Source organism: Caloenas nicobarica, chromosome 4 (genome assembly GCF_036013445.1).
Source record: "Caloenas nicobarica isolate bCalNic1 chromosome 4, bCalNic1.hap1, whole genome shotgun sequence".
Taxonomy (NCBI): Eukaryota; Metazoa; Chordata; class Aves; order Columbiformes; family Columbidae; genus Caloenas; species Caloenas nicobarica.
In genome coordinates this window covers 48,894,542-48,916,966 of record NC_088248.1, presented here as the reverse complement: position 1 = coordinate 48,916,966, position 22,425 = coordinate 48,894,542, and positions in this window count along the sequence as shown.

The window sequence follows — 22,425 nt, the reverse complement described above, 5'->3', positions numbered from 1 at the left end:
GGAAAGTACTGGTGTAATCCCTTTCGTAATGATAAATATTAATTGTTCAATGGTCCTATAAATTCTGTTCAAAAATCTTCTTCCAACAAACACAATTTTTAGGCTGAAGTCCATCTAGGGATGCCATCCCCATCCTCCTTCAGTTTTGATTCTCTATACTGTATTTTGGACTTTTAAACTATCTAATTATTAATATAAATGGTTTTCTAGCTCATAGTCTGTTCCTGCTTTAACTCTCAGCATTTGGTAAGCAAGACAAAGTTCTATTTCTGTGACCAAAGTTCTGTCTTTTCATCATAAGTTTCAAGAAAAATTATACAGGTTTAAAATGTCTGAAATGACAGAGAAAGAAACGGACAGAGACATCATTCAGCCCTTAAGTGGAAACATTAACTATTTATTGAAAAGAGAAATCACAGAGAAAATATATAGAAGTAGAATTATTTTTCTCACCATTCAAAACATCAGCAGAAAATAGTGTAGCAGCAACTGTAGTCTTATAACTCAGTAAAATACAGGGCTGCCATTACGAGAGCAGGTCACGGGCTTTGTGTTAAGCTAACAACAGCTCTATTACAGCATTCAGACATCCCAGAGTTTATATTCTGTCATAAAGGAAAAAAAATGCCTATAGTTTTCACAATTCCAACCCAATGATTATCTATATTGTACTGTTACCTGCATGTATTTTATATGCTATATAGATACTAATACCTATATTTCACAGATATTTATCTGTAGATTTCAACAATTCTGCCATAAAAGCCTTTTTAAACCACTTATATCTCATCTAATACTGATTCTTCAAGACAAGTGAACTTACCTTCAAATATTTTTTCGTAGAAAGCTACCTATATTAATATTTTGCCTTGTCACTCTAATTAAATGGGAAGCACTATTGCCAGGTCTCAGTAACATTGAATGGTTTTTTTTTTTCCCCTGTATGTTCTCCATTTAAATTGCCCATTTTTATTTTCAAGAACACAGTAAATTCTCTTCACTTTTTAGGTAAATTTTCTCATTATTTAGATAGTCACCAAAAAAATCTAATTCAAGCATGGATCCTTATTTCATTTCTCTACTTTCATGTAGAATTTTTTGTGAGTTCCCCATTTGACATCTTGGAAGATCTGTCCCATGAATCAGAAAAAAATTCTTTCTATAGTATTACCTGTAGCAATTCTATATAGCTATGAATTATTAAATATATATACAAATTTCTGTACAGATTAGTTTAAAATAAAACATAATTTATAACTGTAGAAAAAGAAAAAAATCCATGGACAATATTGTAACTGTGGATAAATTAGAATTTGTCTATTCTGCTTTTCTATTTTTTTTTCCTGCATCTTAATAACAGAACACCCTATACCTAGACCCAAAAAAAAGAATATTTTAACTTCAGCATTCCTGTACACATGGACAACAAAAATACCAAAAGAGACTGTAAAAACTGCAAGCAAGCAATACTTCATGATTAATCAATTTAACGTATACTTTCTCCTTCAGAAACCAATCTGATGTTCTAATCAAGCTAAAGATTACATTAATTAAAAAGAAATATCCACTCAAGAAAACCCAACAAAAAAATCCCACAAATCCCTACCTTTTACAGACTACAAGATGAACAGTGGACACAATGCTCGGCAGTTATGAACCATGTAATATAATGAATATATAATGAATAGAGCTGCAATCATACAAATGAGAAGCCAGACCAAAGCACTGTAAGATGTGGGGAAATCCATAGTAGGAAAGCAACTAAAATGTGTTATGAATTTCAAAGCCAGGCAGAAAATATTGTGACAAAACCAACTTACTTCCTTAAGCCTAAATTTAGAGAATGAGTAAAAACATTAACAAAACCAAAATAGTTCTTTACACAGGAGAAGGAATAAGTATGAGAAATCAGTGATGTATTTGTGAAGGGTGTTATCTTATAATATGAAAGCATAAGGTTAAAAAAAAAAAGAGAATTCTTAATAAATTAGACCATTATTGCTGTTCCATTAATTGTCAAAGATGAAGTATTCAAGAACAGAGATGCTACAATCAGGATTTTTTTTTTTTTAATCTAAAAGAGGACAAACTAGACAGGTATTTGGACATCTGATACAAACTAGACCAAGTCAGAGTGTTACAAACTTGTATTTAGACTATTACATTACTATTTAGACTATTCTTTGACATCAAATGCATCAAGTTCTTTATTTATTATATACCTTAAAAATACACAAATAACAATTAAGTAGAAATACTGTCCATACACTGAAAATCATGAACTTACAACTTCTATATTCTTTCACAATTGCAGGTAAATCCTGATTTCTTATCTTTCAAGCTTGCTAGATCCATGCACTGTAGGTCTGTAGGGTTTTGATAATTGATCTATCCTGGGCTATGGATTTAGCAATGAACTGTACTGCTCTCACCTTTCCAATGACATTTCCTATCACCAAATGATTATTGTGTACCTTTCTAAGTATATCACATTTGCCAGGAAAAGAGCAAGAATAGCTAAAAGCACAATGAAGCAATTAAAAAAAAAAATCTGCAGTGCCTTGCTGTTGTGCATGAAAGGACAGCAGTATTTTTCATCATATAAAAGGTATGTTTGATAATTTACATAGACTTCTCCACCAAAGGTACACTGAAGGATAAGACAGATATCATAAAAATAATGAGCTATCATAACTGGGGGAATTCTAGCCTGAGAAATGCCATAATAAAGAATCATAGATTGGAGCTGGTAGGGACTCCTGGAAGTCATCTAGTCCAAGGCTGCTTAAGGCAGGATTATCTTCCACCTTGAACCAGGCTCCTCAGAGCTATGTCTGGCCCAGTCCTGTCAGTCTCTGGGTAGCTTTTTCCAACCACTAACACTCTCATGGAGAAAAATCTCTTGATGTCCAGTTAAGGCTTTCACTGTTACAGCTGGTGACTTGCCCCTTCATTGTGTCTTAAAGTGTGGCTCTGTCTTCTCTCTAAATGCCTTTAAATGGAAAGAAAGGAACTAGATGCCCAGCCTTCCTTTCTCCAGTATGAACGAAACCCTAGTCTCTTGACCTCTCATATTTCAGCATGCTCTCCTGCCCCTAACCATCTTGACAGCCCTTCAATGGTTCCTCCAGCACATCAGAATCTCTTTCCTGCACTAGCAGGCCCCAAAACAGATCTTGATGGGTAGCAAACTGAATTAGCAGTGCACCCTTGCGGCAAAGATGTTCAGCCACACAAAGGACTGGAGTAGCAAGAGTGTGGCCAGGAGATGGAAGGATGTGACTATTTCCTTCTGCTCAGCACTTGTGAGACCACAAGTACAGTGTGGTTAGGTGTCCAGAGTGCATGATGGTTGAGGAAAGAATGAGAACTGTTTTCGCTACCCTTAAGAATGGAAGACTGGGAAAGACATTACTGCCCTCTTTCATGAGAGAAGTTAAAGACACAGCCAGAGCCTCTTCAGAGGTTCACAGAGCTAAGACAGGGGGGTACAGATATAAAATGTTACACAGGAAATTCTGACTAGGTATAAGAAAAAGAAAATACTATGACAGTGGCCAAATACTGGAAGACTGAAGAATTTCAGTCCTTAGAAATATTTGAAACTTGGTGGGGCAAGACCTGTAGAGTCTAATCTAACTGGACCTTCAATGAGCAAGAGGTTGGACAAGAGGACGTCCCTCCCACCCTAAATAAGTCTACGATTCAAAGTGTGATGCGAGCTACAGGAAAATTTAGTACAAATATAAGCTGGCAACATTTCTCATAGGCCTGAATATACATCAAAGCAAAACTTCAAAATAAAGATCAAGGACTATTAAGTAGTTCAGTGACTGTTTCTTTTCCAATGTCGGGTTAATTTTTTCCTAGTCAAATGACTCATCTATGACTGATATATTTATGTCACATCACCTACATCAAGCACTGAAAAAGCTCAAGTCCCTTCATTAGCCTACTTTTAGATATTAATTTGAAAAATTCCATTAAGAATATTCACACATAAAACTACATACTGAAAACTGATAAATATAAATTCAATTTCTTGGAAGAACTGGTTACCTTAGTTACCACAAAAGCAATTTAAAACAGTTTCTGTACCGCAGCATGTATTGATCTTTTTGTTACTATACTTTCTTTGACTTCTGCAATGCAGTGGAAGAAAGAGACCAAATTACCTTAATGAATCTACAAGTAAAAACATTTGGGATGTCAGACACTAATAGTGGTATCTTTCCACAAACAAAAGAAAGGTGCTTTGAGTCAAACTATGGGATCTAATATGTAGAAATACTCAGAGCTTCTATCTGCAACTGAAGCCAAAGGAGCTGTGCTTGAACATACTAAGCTTCCATACTGATACCTCTTTGTAAATATTCACTGTTCCAGGTGGAATATTTATCATTAGATGATATTTCAGACTTAAAAATCCTGCCACTTATACTTCGTAACTTACTATGAGAGTAAGGATGAAAATGGGGATACTACCTTCCATTGTAATAGAAAAATAAATTAATAAAGGATTGTGAAGCTTTTGGGTACCATAAAGATAAGTGTTATAGGAAAAAAAGGTAGGGCAAAATAAGAATTATATCTTTGAGCATGACTTAATACTTACTAATGCATGAGGAATGGGGTCATGAACAGAATGATGAAAAGAAAAAATATACATATATATATATTCATTTGCACTTACTCTTTGAAATTTGTCCCTCCTATAAAATGAATGGAGTTTCCATGGAAACGCTACATACATATAGAACTGCAGATTATACATAAATACAAGGGGATTAGATGCAATATAATATAATACAGTTAGTCTTATTTCTGATATTTCCTAACTCTGAAATCCTTAATTATATTATTTTGTTATCAGAGTGAATAAGAAGGTTATATTATACTATTTTATTTCACTAATACCATTTATCTAGCAAAATATCTTCCAAAACATGACTCTTCAGCAACAGCTGCTTTGGGTAACTTTTAGCAGTTTCTATACTACTTGGGACCTGCTTTTAGTGCTGAACCCCAAAATAATTAAGATCCAGACAGTGGACAGAACCTACATTAATACTGCCTCTCATTTTCTTACAACTGCTGACTAATTTCATCCTACTGATTTTAAATCTTCACAGATTGAAGTAATACTAATTAAGAACTGGTGCATGCTTTATTCACAAATATTTAAGGACTCAAACCAAATGATTTGAAATATCACAGGTGAAAAATTCAGTATTTCTCTGCAATATCTTGTTTAATCCTGCAAGCAGTAGACTGTCTCCTTTGCTGTTTCCTATCTTGCTTTCTTATAGATTAAATTGTTTAAAGGAATAATCTATAGGGGGCTTAATTAAGCATTTAAAGTTTGATTTAAATGCTTAAAACATTACTTTCTAATTGAACTTAATAAAACTTTTAGGTTAACCAAGATACTTGTATTTTCTGTAAAATTACTTTAGATTCAAAGGAAATTATTTCTATACACTAATTCTATAGTCTATTTCTACTTCTAAACTAATGTCTATAATCTATTTCTATAAACTAATAACCATAACCTGCATTAGAATACAAACTGTTTATAGAACAAAATAATGTTTTAAGGAATGCTGCTCCAAAATATATATATTTATGAAAGGCAATTATAACTTAAAATAAATTCTCTATTATGGACAACTTCATAAATGAAAAAATATAACTCTTATAAAGCTTTTTTTTTAAACCTTTAGAAACAACAGGAGCTTGTCTGAGCAAGACAAGGCTGTGAGCCGTAAAAACATCTCTACAGCAGATATAGAAAAGTAATAAAATATCTTACAGGAAATATCTGAAAAAATAGGTGAGAGACAGAAAAGGAAACAAAGACTTTTTTTTTAAATCATTTTAATCTAATCTGCAGAAATACTGAAATATCACAACTATAATTATGGTGCTAGAGAAGAGTACTAAAGAAGACCAGAATGAAGGTTATTTGACTGTCTTAATGATGCCTTCATCTAAATATATTCAAATGTCATATTTAATCATAACATTTAATTTTCCTTAGTACTCAGCTTGACATCTCTCTAAAACCTCTTTATCCTACATTACTAATGCCATATCAACCCACCTTTCACTTTCATCCAGTTAACATTTTGAATATATGCAAAAACACGAATATTCACTCACAAATGTAAACTCCAGATTAACAGCATAATTACCAAAACACCAAGGGTTTTTTGATGTAATCCCAATTATTTTTGGAGTTTCCTTTTCAAATTTTAATTAATCTCTCCAAGTACTAGCAAAAAGGATCTGAATTTTTTCAGTGTGAAACTGCACTTCTATCGCTCAAATCTCAGTTCCAAAATCCTGGGGTCAGAGGTATGGGGAGAAGGGGGAAAGACAATGGAAGGAGAAGAGGAATATCAAGCTTTACAGAAAGATAAATGGCCTATACTTGTAGTTGCAAACCTGAAACAAGTGGTAGTCAAACCCAGTAAAGTTTGGGAATCACCATTTTATATTCTGAAGCTAAAAATTTTCTTGCAGTCATACAGTATCATGTGCAAAATTAATATAGTTTAAAATATATGTTTATTCAATAAAGCATTAAATAATATCCAAAGTGCCACGAGGGCCTGGCTAGAAAATACTGGCTCTATATTGATATTTCAGAGTTTGCGAAGCATGAAACAAAAGTTCCCGCATGATAACTGGTTACATGTACACTGATGTAATAAACCATCTGAATTGTAATACATGATCGCACTGCAAGAATATTAGACAGGGACTATAAAGGTAAAATATTTGCCAAAGAGTAAATGTAGAAATTAGAAACTCAGAGCAATTTTTAGAAAATTACATTTAAGTTTACTTACAATCATTTAAAGTAATTCTAGAATTTGCACAGCTGTTCTAAACAACCACTTCGGTTTCCAATCTTAAGGTTCCAAAAAGATAGTCTTTTGCCCAGAGTTGAGAAAGGAATGAAAATTACATTTCATAAGCAAGGTACAGATTTTAAAATTTAGTCTTAATCAGGTTTTTAGACATCCTCTCCTTGGAGGCTTCCTTCCCTCTAAAAGATCTAAATCCTTTAGTAAGTTGACTAAATTCTTTCTAAAAATATAATTTGCTTTGCCAAAAGTATGCACCACTCTATAAACCCAAAATACAATTATTTTATTAGTTCATTTATTAACCACTGAATAAAATATATGATTTCAGGTGCCTTAACAACATGTTATTTACACAAATCTTGCAGAATAAAATTTAGCTTGATTTGTCCAAAGAAAGAGGTTGTCACAGAGCTTCAAAATTAAATTAAAATCTTGTCAAAAAACAATGAACTAGCTGGATTCCAATTCCTGCATATGATCAAGCACGTGTAATTTGCTGTTCATAAGAACCTATTTTTAGTTCAAATACAAATGCTTCAAATAGATTCTACTTGTAAACAAATAAAAAATGTACAGCATATTCTTACAATTCCTATTTACGAACATAAAAAGAAAACTACCTTCAACTATGCTATCCACTGAAGCACAACAACATTTCTTATATTCATTCACGAAACAGGCTCCATTTTTTACTTATATAGTGGGAAGATACAGTTATAACTTCTGAGTACATCAGCTCAGGAAAAATGGACACAAAATGTTTTTCAAATATTTTTAAAATGTTTTTTAAAAAATGAGTTTTGATTAATTTTTAAGATTTTCTGGCCAAGAAAGCATTTCTTAAATAATATTTATGAGTCACACAAACAGAACTGTATTGAGGCAGCTGAGGAAGATAGATTTCTGCAGTATGTTACTGTACTGCTTTTATCTTTCAGAATTAGTTAGTAAACCAAACATACTGAAAAAAACCAACACGTAGATTAATTTATTTTCAGCACCGCTCAGATCTTCTGACTCCCAAGTTCATACATGTGACTTTCAGCGAAATGCTGAAATAATTCAGTGACATCTGCTTCTGGAGAAGCTCATATAGATACGGGGAAAAAACAACTTCTGTGAGATTTATTATCTAAAAAGGAATACTTATACAGTAAAACTTGTTGCTTCTAGCTGAATGTGTTAACATACAACATGTTGAAGTAATTTTGAACTGGTCTCTGACTTAAAACTGGCTGGGTCATTTTGTTTGTTTGTTTTTCAAACCCCTTCAAAGAGCATGTCTAATAAGAAAAAGTCCTTGACTTTCAAGAAAGACCGACAGGCTGCTTCACATTTTTAGGCCAATAAAAGTGACCATCCATTAAAAGAAGATGTAATTACTAGCATTTTGGGGTGTGAAAATAAGTGTTTTGGCAATCAGAACATTGGCAATAAGCATAGGGATTACTGTTCTTCAGAAACAAAACCAAATCAGAACAAAGTCTCTTTTTAAGAATGCCTGTCTTCTGTGGAAAGCAACAGAAAGGCTAAAACCAGAGGTGAATTCTTTAATTCCCGCTCCTGCAACTACAGTACCTCTTTCTCAGATAAAACAAATTCTGGATAAATAGTATACCGTACCAGATGGCCATCTTTTCATAAATTAAAATACTGATCTAGTCTTTTTTTTATGTGGTATCAGTGTTCCATAGAAGAGTGTCACAAGCATTAAAGACAGAAGTGTTACCGCAAAAAGTTACTCAAACTGTAAGAGATTTTAGAATTAATTTTATCTAAAACCTAAGATGTTCCCGAGTATGGAGTTGTTCCAGTAGGATCATTCCACCTCTAATATGTTTCTTTCAATAGAGGATAGCTCTAATACTTTGTCACTGAAGGCCAAATGGAAATCACAAGACAGTAACCTGCAATTCCATTACAAGTTTCTAGCTATAAAGAGGAAAACAAAAATCTTCCAACATGCACAGTTTCCATTCAAAGTACTTGAGTTAAAAATTATTAATGTTAACAGTATAAATTAAAAACTTTTTCACTTGAGTTGATCATTTTCCTAAAATTGATCTACAGAATCAAAATTGAATGCTCAGGTTAAGATCATGACTTCGACTTTCAAGTTGTCATAATTGTCAGTTTTCACAAAGCTGAAAAGTCAATTATCTATTGTATACATTAATAATAATCCTATAATTAGAGGGTTTGTATATTAAAAAAGTTGGGTATAAGTAAGGACAGATTAAAGAACAAATGCAAGTTGAGAGGACAACATAGAAAATTGCATCGAGATGCCTGAAACCCAAAATATGAAGATTAAATTGCAAGATTGGTAGAAGACAGGTTCAGAGAGGCTGTGAAGCCACTGAGAAAAAAATTAATAGTAGCATCCTAATGTGGAACTACAGCCTGCCTAAAGAAGACTAATGTGTAAAAATGCATTTAAAACAAGGTATAGTCAACAAAAGCTGGAGGAATGTTGACAGCTCAAGGCAAACTAACATCAGCTGCTTTACATATGGTCCCTGCCAGAAGGGCTTTAGTTGCTCTATCAATCAGCCTTTAGCAGTCAAGTGCACTAAGAGAGGTTCTGTGTCTGTTTTGCCCTGCCCCAGAAAGTAACAACTAGATCTCAGACCCAAAAAGAAGGTATTAACTGACATTCTGAAGTTACAGGATGAGTGAGGTTCATGTCAAAATATTTACCCATGGCTGGCAAAGGTTAGGAGTATGACATAAGGCTATATGGATCAGGAAACATAAATGAAAGGAAGAAGCATGAATCTGTAGCACCAAAAATGAACGAAGCTGAAACCTGCCATTAATGCTAACGTAAGTTACATGTCATGATGCACGAAGGTCCAAAAGCAGAGGCAGACAAGTAAACATGCTTAGTAGAAAAGAACATTTCGTTAACTACCAGCCAGTAATTAAATGGGTGGGTTTTTGTTGAACTGGGAGTCCCGTCTCCAGATATTATTTTTTTTGTAGTTGGTATCTAGTCTTATCGCTTTGTTCATCCTTCTATTTTAACTAGCATGTTTCATTTGAACTGGACTACAGTAAAGACAACAGATATTCTGCCCTGCATAATGGACCCTTTCGAGTTTTACCTACTGTTATAGCAAAGCCCACCTGCAAAGTCACAGGACTTCTTTAGGAAAAAGAGTAACAGCTCTTGTGCACTACAATCAGAGGAAAAGTTGTAGCTTCTGCCACTGTAGTTATTTCTAATATAGCAGGGTGCATAAAAGACAGAACTATACTCTTAAAAGCAATAGATTGCAATTATCTAAATCAATGTTACCGCTTTGGCAGAACATCACACTGTGATTCTGTCTAACATACTCCTTCCAGGAGCAGGAAGCCATACAATGATCAATAGGTCACTGCAGATTGTGAAGGAGGTTTGAGCAGAATGTTGGGATGTTTGGAGGGACAGGCAGAGTACACCTATGCAAATCTATGACACACTTCTTATAGGAAGGAAATAGAAGATGCACTATGAAAAATAATTTATAAAAAGAGGTAAGACCACATATTATGGAATTATAAGTACTTTTCTTCTAAGTAGGCTAGTTTAACATTATTTTCTAGAGGTGCTCTTCCAAATAATGTGCATTTTTTTTTCCTCCCAGGCCTCCACTCTTACTCTAAGGAACCCTACTACTTCTCATTCAGCAGCAGTGCATTACTGAGCAGTCATTTCAGTTCTCAGTTATAAGAACTTAGGTGGGAGTATTCACAGCTTACTGGTTAGGGTTTACAATGGAAATGTAAACAAGATATGTTCCTTCATAAAGAGATATATGCATATCTGGGGACTCTGAACAGAGGTCCTCCCCTTGTCCACATTATAATATTTCTCCTTGTCTAGCAAGGCACAACAGAGGTATGGGAAAGGGACAGACATTATGACAAACATAATGCAACTTCACTTTTTAATACTAGAATGAATTTTTACTTTATAACCCATTAAATAAATCAAAACATTCAAAAGTAGGAAAACATCCTTCTGAAAAATATGATTTAATGTGTTCAGACAGTTTCTTCTGTATAAAATATACAAGTTTTTACTGACTAGTAAAAGTCAAACACTTCTTAGGTTATTACTGGTTTATCATACAACCACTTTCAAATTATCTAACAAAAACAGAACTCTAAATCTCTTTGTGATAGATGGCATTTCAGGAAGTGCACCTTTAATCAAAGTAGCTACATTTTTTTTCAGTCTAGAAAATAACTTGCATACAGGTACAATATGCTATTTTCTTGTAAGTGCTTGCTCAAATTCAAGATTTGCTAACAACAAAAATCTTCACTATCTCCTCTTCTTTCACACACGAAAAGAACACGTTATGCCTAATTGAAAACTGCAGTCAGAAAAGCAATCAGACTGACATGGTTAATAACAGGAGCTTCTCCTAAAGACTAATCATTAAAGACTAAATTGGAATTTCATTTTTCCTAAATATGAAATCTGCCATTGTTATTCCACGTGAGCTGTTTGTCAATTGGCTTGAAGAAAAAGAGATAAAACTGAGCTTGTATGTGGTTTTTTCCATGCATCTGGACACATAAATATCATATCTAATGCATACATTTCAGATCTATTATTGTTATAACTTTTACCTCTCTCATTAAATCATGGATACAAACATGAGACAAAACAGTACTAAATGGGGTTCCTCTACTCTCTGGAAGTATATTTTTACTGAGGGGCAGCTGATAGCAACCATTTTAATAAGTTTGTTTGTATTGATTTTGAGGTAAAACCATTTAGCCTAAGCTTCTTTATGCAAGTATCATGCAAAAACTCACTTTCCCACAAAGGTAAAAATTATACTCAGTATCCTTTTCATATTAAGCAAATAAGAAAACAAGCTGAAATGCTGAAAAAGAGATATTACTATTTGCCATATTTAGGATAAGCAAACATCGCAGGATGAGATACACATCTAAAATATTATGCAACAATATTCTGTCACATATATTCTAAGTTTCCAGTATTTACTAACACCCCAGCACTTTCATCCAAATCAAAGGATTTTTCATTTCATATTTAATTAGATTAAATTCCTGACCAAATTCTACATACAGCCAAGAAATATTTGTGAAATATTATACACTAAAATTTGGTTCTAAAGGTGTATTTATTTTCTTCCTACATAAAATTGTTTAAGCCCGAAATTTAACCATATAACTGTTTTAACAACTAAGTCTGAATGTTTTGATGTTATATTCAATTGAGTATAGCCCAGTAGAAAGCTCCAGTTTCAACATTATCATCAGTGCGGCTTTATTTCCAGTGCCTGAATTCCAAGCATCAAAATGTGTCCTCTCACTTTCTAAGGCTGCTCTGGAGAGGTTCAAGTTCCCTATACTGACATACCTACAAAGCAAACACAGGGCTTTGAATCCTACCATGGAGAGAAAATAAAAACATATTAAAGTCAATAAAACCATTTGTGGAAGAGCAATGTTTTAAACACAGTTTTAATGGCCACCTTATGATCAATGGTATTCTCCATGTCTCACTGAAGATAAAACAGTACATTGGATTAAAGTTGTATCATATTGATGTATCGCCCATTTTATATTTTACAAGGGTTAAAGTAAAACAAACCACACAATTTTAAAAATAAGTGCCAAAAAATCATAGCAGTTCTAGAAAAGTTATTTAAATGTTTTCGCTCTTCTCCTGCTAGGTTGATGCAAAAGTAGTTGCTGTTTTGGACTGTGAATTTTAAATCATCATAACTAGGCTCAAACACATCTTTATTAACCAAAATAGGAACCATTACAATCAACACATTTTCGACAATGAGAAATAAGTTTGTTTATTCCTATGACATAAAAATCTGTTGTTCTGCATTCAGCGAACACATTTTCTGCATCCTGCTGGTTGCGGAAGCATTTTCCCTGCAAAAAATTGTCAAGATGTGTGAAGAAGTGGTAGGTGGTTGTCAAGACAACAGGTGAATATGGGGATGAGGCAAACTTCATAACCCCATTTGTTCAACTTTGGAAGCATTGGTTGCGTGACGTGCAGTCGGGCATTGATGTGGAGAAGAATTGTGGCCTTTCTGTTGACCAATGCTGGCTGCACGTGTTGCAGTTTTTGGTTCATCTCATCGATTTGCTGAGCAGACTTCACAGATGGAATGGTTCCGCTGGGATTCAGAAAGCTGTAGTGGATCAGAGATCCAGCAGACCACTGAACAGTGACCATGACCTCTTCTTGTGTTCAAGATTGGCTTTGGGAAGGGCTTTGGAGGTTTTCTAGGTCCAACCACTGAGCTGGTCATCACTGGTTGTCATATAAAATCCACTTTTCTTTGCACATCACAATCCAATCAAGAAATGGTTTCCTGTTGTTGCGTAGAATAAGAGAAGACGACACTTCAAAATGACTATTTTTTCGACTTTCAGTCAGCTTGTGAGGCACCCACTTATCAAGCTTTTTCACTTTTTCCATTTGCTTCAAATGCCACATGACCATAGAATGGTCGATGTTGAGTTCTTCAGCAACTTCTCATGTAGTCGTAAGAGGATCAGCTTTGATGATTGCTCTCAATTGGTCATTGTCAACTTCCTATGGCCAGCCACTATGCTCTTCATCTTCAAGGCTCTTGTCTCATTCATGAAACTTCTGGAAGCACCACTGCACTGTACATTCATTAGCAGTTCCTGGGACAAATGCATTGTTGATGTGAGTTGTCTCCACTGCTTTATGACTAATTTTGAACTTGAATAAGAAAATGGCTTGAATTTGCTTTTTGCCTAACATAATTTCCATAGTTAAAATAAATATAAAATAAACAACAAATAATAAGTCAGGAGCAAAAAAAAATCTATATATAAAAATATATAAACATAAAACATAAATAAAGTACATTAAAGTGATGGTATAAGATAAACACATTTATATATTCCAATATCAAATGGTGAATTTCAACAATGCACAAACCGCAATTAGTTTTGCAACAACCTGTCATAAAATTGCCATCAGACACTGATTTCTTCATCCTTTTTCAGACTTTTGGTTCTAGGCCACTACCTTGTGCTCTCTCTCTTCTCCCCCACTCCCAAAAGAGAAAAACAGTGTATGCTTTAAGAAACCACCATCCTAATCATGAAAGAATATCAGGCTGGAAGAAAGTGGCTGAACTACTGGATATTGAGAGCTTTGTCTAAAATGATGTAGAATTTTTCTACAGAAAGAATGGTATTTTTAATATAAATAGAATTTTAATCTATGTCCTCAGATAAAAGAAAATCAAAGCTATAGCATAACTTCTATCAAGGTGATTATGCACAGTAATAGAATGGCTAATTTTTAAATTTAGACTAGACTTTTATTGTATAATTACCGTAAAACAAGTTATAATTAAAATCTGCACACATGACTACACCAAACCTTATCATGTTGAGGTACTGATGTCCACTCTACACTAATCTTTAAAAGGAAGATACTACAAGCCGCAGTTCTCACTATGATGATACTCCAGGGTGCTCAACAGTCTCTTCTTTCTCTAAGTCTTTAGTAGCTGCTGCTGAAGCTATTTCCCCACAGGTTTTAAGAGTGAAAAACACAATTTTACTGCAATAAAGATTAATTTTCTAAGTTATGAATTTATAGCCTTGCAAGCTATAAAGTACGTTCCCAGTTTCACATAATTCGTGTATGAAGATATAACCTTAAAACTGCTGCAAAATGTTAAAAGAAAACTGAGAGATGAGTTCAGTACATCACCTCTTTGTTTTCAACTTTCTGTCTAATGTGACTTTTTTTTCTCAAACAATTAGTTACCTCTTCAATGTCTTTTTTTCCTGCTGTTTGTTTTCAGCTCTGTTCAGTATTGACTTCTCCATAAAACCACACTTACTATTTGTTGCTAACAGCAAACAAAGTGAGCTACAGAGAAATTAATCCAAATGGACAATTAGGTATCTGTGCTAATTGTTTTGGTTATTTATCAATTCTTTTATTTAGACCACTACAGGGGAAGAGTAACTTACCTGGCAGCAAGGAACTAGAAAAAAAACTTCATGTCTGAATAAAAGATGAATGCATCTAATTACATTTTTGAAAGCATTTTCTCAAGGAAATGTTTGGATCTTCAGTAAGCTTTTATTTATAATATAGCTCTGGATCATTTTCAAATACCATTGCTTCTAACTAGGAGAATTCAATTTTTTTTTTTCATATTGTCTATGGGTTTTACATCAAAAAGGCACAGTTATTTTTGTCTTGAATTATTTAATGATTACCATAAAAAAGTGTTTACTTCAATTATTAAGTCACAAAATCCATCTATTTCTCCTGCCATAATCACAAAATTCATTCCTATCTCTGCCTTTCTAAAAAAAACCAATAAATCAAAGAACCAGAATCAGTTTGGGAAAAAAAAAAAAAAAATCCCTTGGCACTTGTACTCATGACTAACTAATTCAAAAAAGCTTTCTTTGCAAAAATAATACTATCTTATACTGTTAAACCTAGCCAACCATACAACTGGACTAAGTCTATTAACTTTTAAGAAGCCAATTCTATATATTGCATTTATTTTTTTTCTTAAATAATATTTTCCTTTTACCTGTGTAACATAAAACAGATCTGGCCAGCAGCTCAAGGTCAGACATCATGATTTCTGCCACAATTATTTACACTTCTATGAGGGATTTGTTTGGGTCCCTAAAATAATAAAATGTACAAAAGCAGGATGGGAAAATAACCTGTCAGGTAAATATTCTTCACAATAATCTAGTGAGTTTAGTGGATCACAACATTAATAATGATATAGCTCTTTCGCTTCTAAGTAGGAAAGTTCATTAGCTTGTTATAGCCATCCTGTTAAATCCCCATTATGGTAGGGAATTTTATTTTTACAATAGCAGTAAGCATGCAAGCAAATTTAGTGTAAAGTCTTGTAAGTCCCAACAATTGAAGATACAAGGCTTATTTCCTCATTATGCAATTAACAAAAAATATATATCCCTGTATGGCAAGTATGGATCATCCACATACTGCTAGAACCACTGTCAGTTACCAAAGACATAACCTTGCAATTCTTAAGTCTATTTTTTCCTACAGTAATTTTAATAGAACTACAGCTATTTTAACATATAGATAATACATTGGCATGAAGTCTTATGTAAAAGATTTTATTAACTAGTAGATTCTTCAGAAAGGTAGCCAGGTAAGTCAAGGAGGTTTTTTGAGTTTGCAATACTTGGCACGGTACTTTAATAATTAAAGAAAGATGCAAATTTGGATCAGAAGACACGATATGAATAAGTTTAAGAGTACCTGAATATATTTTCTTCCCATTCAAATCCTCTATAACATTTTTTCCACCACATATAAAATGATTTCCACATGAAGTCACAACAGAAGAACGACAGGCCTATATGTTTTTCACTTAATCGTAGTAAAGGAGTGACATTTCAAAAAATGAATCAGAACAGGAACTTCATTTTTATTCCTAACAAGGAGTTATCTAGAAATGTGAGTCTGCATCTGATATGCACATCAACTATCAAGGTTTGATTGCAGGGTGACAATAAACCATGGCAGATGTATTGTTATCTCCCTCTACCGCCTTCCCCCTTTAGCCCCTCCCTCTCCCCCCTTCCCACTAAGGACAGGCAATTGGGAGGGAAAGAAGGACAGAGAGAAGACAGTTGAAAAAATTAAAAATGTTTTACTAATGCTACCAATAAAAATAGAGAAAATAACACAAAATATACAAAACCAATCTGGAAAGTCCCGGCAACTGCTCCGGCAGATGTAGGGCCGGCACCCGAAGTCCTGGACTGGATTCTGCAGCCAACCAGAACTGGATTCAGTCTGTCACTAGGCCTCAGTTCGCAGGGACAACTCGCAAGGTCCTCTCCTAATGTCAGCCATAAGGAAAACAGATGAGATCCTCGTGATCTCCCACTTTTATATGAAGTAAGACGTAAATAGGATTGACTAATTAGTTGGTCAGTTTCAGTTCACTACCTCTCGTTGCCCCTCACGTGGGATGTACATCTATCCTTATCAGTTCAGTGACCTCACATTCCATTTGCTATGTCTACCAAAACATGTATCTAACTTTCAGCAAAGTGCAGTTTTTAAGACGACTTTAGCTGACAGGAAAATTCACTAAAAGAGAAACTTGTTTTTAACAAAACCAGGACATCAACATTTGTGATTTTGAACCAGAATGACTTTGGAGTCTGAATGTATAGTTTTTGACTAACATTTCCGACAATTAGCAGCAACTGTAAAATAAAGATGCAGTGAATTTCTTCTCTAAATTTTCAAATACAAATGTCATCTTCCAACTTTTCTTTTTTTAGTATACCAGGCCTGACTCAAACTCATAACAGAATACCTACATTTAGCCATGAGTGTCTTAAATTCATTCCTCTCTTACCCTCCAGTGTGAAAGACTTTAACAACAATAGGATATTAAAGGCAAGTTCCTAAAATACGTACAGATTTGGTATGGTATTTCTAAAAGCTCTGACCCACATTATTCAACGATACACTTGAGGAGGGAAATTTATTTTCTCAAAATGACTAGGTTGTTGACATTTATGGAGATTCTTTCTCGATTACCTTTGGGTATCAGTCATATATCTATAGCCACTATGACAGTACAAAAGATCACAAACAGTGAGCACTATGCCCTTGTGGCCTCCAATTGCACCAGGGGAGGTTTAGATTAGGCATTAGGAAAAGTTTCTTCACCAAAAGAGCTATCAAGCACTGGAACACGCTTCCCAGGGAAGTGGTTGAGTCACCAATCCTGGAGGTGTTTAAAAGATGTGTAGATGTTGTGCTTAAGGATATGGGTTACTGGTGGACTTGGCAATGTTAGGTTTAAAGTTGGACTCGATCTTAAAGTGTCTTTTCCAAACTAAATGATTCTATGATTCTACCAAAACTATATTAGGGAAAGTCCATCTAACCCAGTGTCCTGTGTCTGTTAACATCAAGATGACAATAAGCAGAAAAAGAGCATAAGGACAGGGAAAATACAGAGCAGTATACTTGCCAGTAAATTCTTTTTAATGTCAGTAATTTGTGCTAATAAGAGATACCTGAACTGGAGAATAATTCTACATCCCATGTCTAATAGCTTTTCTTATGCTTTTCGTATGAACCTGCCTGATGCCACCTTCCTCCTTTTTAATAACCTGTTCATATTCTTGACCTTATCATTACTTCACTAACAAAAAAATTAATAATTCCAAATTAATTGGAAATGTCTACTGAAATATAAAATAAACTCACCTTTTATAGTGACAAGGTTCCCTGATATAATGAACTTGCCTCTATGAACACTTTATTCTAAATATCTTTAGAGCTACTCAAAAAAGGATGAACTGGATGTCTTGGGGATCTTGCTATTAACACAGAATTTGATTCTACTCTCCAACATTCCTGTCATGATAGTAGGGACATGCTTAAAATAATAGGACACTATGTCAGGTGCCCTGGAAAACAGTGATCCTGAGAAGCAGATCATCAGCATAAGATACAGCTTGCAAGGCTGAAGCTCCTGAAGGAGCTCTGGACTCTTGAACTCTTGTTATTCAGCTAATCTGAATGTTGAAGGCTACCGTTTATTTTAAATTGTGAGACTGCCTAAAGTTAACTGTAGTTATAACCTATAGTATAGATTTAACATACAATGTATAATAGAATTTAACATACAATGTAGGAGAAATCACTGCCTCTTGCCATGCAGGAGAAATTGTCAGCAAAATATATGAGCTTTTCACTATGAAAACACCTGCAAGATTTGTTTCCAAGGCTTCATCCAAAAGCCAGAGCAGTGCAAGAAGAACTGAAATGGGAACAAATTCACCAGATATAGTGAAAGTAGATAAAAAGGAAAACATTAGATGGCACTATATAGTTAATAATTCATGATCTATTTTTATTAAAGAGTGTGATAACAGAAGGATGGGTGTCTGAAAGAGATGCACAGGACTTAAATATCCATTCAGACATTATTGTTAGCAACAATAAAGGTTATCTTTTATGCTTATTTGTCCAGCTAGAGCAGCATATTCTATTAGCTATCTTTCAAACATTTGATCATTTAAAAAAACTCTGTAAAATATCATTAGACACCAAATCTTTTATGCAAGACAGTCTTCACATAAAGTGACAGACATTATACATACAGCACACATTGGAAAACATCGCAACTTCTATGCAAAGTTATCAAAGAAAAGACTCCACAAACGTTTTAATCCTTCAGGAGATAACAGCTGATAGAATAAGTTATGAATAATTCTTATTGACTATATAGAAGGCTTATATTTCATAAGCTTTTTAATTTAAAATTTATATTAGCAAATGAGACCAGCACATAACAGATCATCATCCCTCATTTGCACTCAGTTGTAAAAGACCTAATTTGTAGATTGAAGATGAAATAAGAAGCTGTTATTAAAGCCAAAACTGTAACAATGACATGCAAGAATGTACCGAAGAGGCTACCAATACAAGGGCACTCTGATCTTCTCTTCCCAAGAGATCATGTGTGGTCATTTAACCTGCAATTTGAGGAAGAGTGACCCAGGAGCCAGAGTTCACAATTCTCTTATATGCTCGAAATTCATACTTTCAATTAGGAACCATAAGAGCAATTTTCCTGCAGTTTCTCCTAATGTAGTATATCACTGGGACAATCTGAGATATCTTTCTCAAGAGCATTTATGCCTCTCTAAATATTTCTATGACATCTTACATGCAGGTTTTTAAACAGAAAGTTAAGAGTTCAAACTGAAGTACACAAAGCCAAGAAAATGCAAAATAGAGCAATCATGAACCATTCATCTCACAGCCTTATATCTAGGTATTATCCTGTAAATTGTGTTTTTTTCCTCATCTTTAGATTATTGATCGCTTTTGCACAACAGTTTGTGTCATTACATCTAATTACATAATCAGTGTGAATTCAAGTAGCCAGTAAATGAGAATATTTAATTACTTATGATTTATTGAGCTGCAAATCGTGACAGACTCTAGATGAGAAACAGCTTCAGCAGTGCATCTGACAACATGCCTTTTCTGAAATTAAGAAGTCTGAAAATAAGGTAGTAGTGAAGTAGTAGTACAGTAGTGAGTATGTAGAAAGGAACTGGATTTCTGCAATAGAGCCAGAAGGTCAGGGAGATGTATAAGGCAGGAGACATGGACACATTTCTCTCTACTGTCTGTATAGACTTCTGGGAAATAAAACATCTAAACAGAAATTAAAAACAAACAAACAATCACCTCTATAAAATCCTAAACACAGTGATCGAGGAACAAGAACCCCATAAGCCTGAGACATTTTCCATTATAAACTTTATCATGGCTCTTTCATAATATTTGTTCCTCCCCACCCTTCCAAAAACAGTTTCCTGTCCACTTCAGTTTTTCATTCACAGTTACAGCTGGGGAATCAAAAAAGAAGCATGAATAGAATTGTTATGCCTTCTAAAAATATTTTTTAAAAAATATCTGATTTAAAATTGCCCTAAAGCCCTTATACACGAGGACAGAATATTGGGAGAGTTTGAGCAGTCATGTTTTCATCTATTAAAGTATAATGTAAGAACTGAAGATTATTATTCTGGGGGTATGCGCTATTCAGTGAGTTTTGAATCTCAAGAGAAATTTGAGTTTGAGTGCAGCAATCCCTAAAGACTCAGTCTTAAACATTTCTGAAAAATGAACTCATTATATATTTCTGAACATTAAGTAACAGTGCTTCATTGCTGTTATATAGCACCCTTCTAAAAGACAAAAATCAGTGGAAGATCAGATTTCACATACATATATTTTGTTGCTGTTGCTTATCATGACGCAACTTGTCTTTGATTTAAGATTAATTCATGTAAGGTTAACCAACTGTGATATGTAGTGCCATGGATTTTTTTTTTCCCCATCTTATAAAACACACCTTTTATGATCATCAGAATAGCCTGCCTTCTAAAAGCATATAATACTTAAAATACTTTAGGGGTTTTATTTCCTTTGATAACACAAGATAGCAAATGCAAAATTCTTTCCTATAACAAACTAGCACTTTATTGAATCTGAGTATTAACAATCAAAATTCTTAGGTTTGTAAGTACTGAGCAGAAGAGTTCCAGAGGAACTTATAAGATACATTGTATATTTTATAAAAGCATTATCAAACTTACTTTTATTCACATGCAACCACAGTTAACTTAGAGGTATTACTTCATTACATTTCTATCCAATCTATAATCAGAAAAAACCCTTCCTTTTGGTTTGAAAAGCTTTCAAAACAATGTCACTGATAGCTAATTTGCTTGCTAGATCCAAAATCAATACTTTTTTTTTTCTTTTTAAACTTTTACTATACCTCAATGTTCTTTTTCTTCTGCTTACACTGTTTACAGCGCACTCAACCCCTTTGCCTCTTCCAATGTTGCGACTGTGTCATAAATCATCAATCAAATTGTAATACTTTTCCAGTCAGTGCTAAATCAAGATAAATTCACAATAATGATCTGCAGGCAAAGAAGTTGTTCCTAATGGTTTCGTGTAAACCATTCTTCTCCAGAAGTACCAAAGAACTGATTTTTCATTACATTGTATCATTTATGATTATATTTATTTAGTTGTATGTACTGTTATTTAGTTGTATGTACAGTTACCCACATTTCAACAATTCTGAAAGAAAAAAATTTAGAAAGTAATAATGGGATGAACAGTACAGTTTGCCCACATTTAAATTAATATTGAGTAGTTCTGCTTCAGTAACATGATATAGTCATATTCCAGTCTTTCAAACTATTCATAACAAGATTGTCAGCCTGAATTTGAAGAAAGAATTGACATATAAAGCTGCATGTTCTTGAAAATAAATGAATAGCCAGTATGTGCTAGTTTGACTGAAAATGAGTTAATTTTCTTCATGCAGTTAGAGAAACCTTTCTTTTTCATAGCTAGCACGGTCATTATTTGGACTTAGTTTGAGAACAAGAAGATAACACCCCAGGACAGAGTTAATGTTTTTAATTTCTCTGGTCTGAGAGCCAAGGACACTCTGAGCGCCTTGCCCATAGGTGTGAAGCATTGAGGAAGGAGGACATGGATGGGGCAGAGCTTGACTGACATCCAGACTGATCAATAAGAGTATTCCATTCCATTGGCATCCTGCTTCATATTTACGGAGAGTCAGGATCTTCCAGTCTCTCTCTCTCTGGCTCTTCTCTTTGCTCTTGGGGACCTGTTCGGGGGAGTTCTGTTCGGGACTTTCTTTAGTTCAGCCTTTTGCCATCCTGCCATTTGCAGAGACTTCTGGGCCTTTGTGCCTTTTTCCACTCTTCATTCTCTGGGATCAGCTGTTGGGACCAGGTGCTGCTTCCCGGGACTGGCTGCTCAGTGCAGTTGGAGTTCATGAGCAATTGCATTAAGTCTCTTTTATTTTATATTCTATTTCTATTTTATATATATATTTACTAGTAGTGTATTAGTATTTTGTTATTTTATTAAACTGTGTTTATCTCAATCCAAGTTTCACCCTTC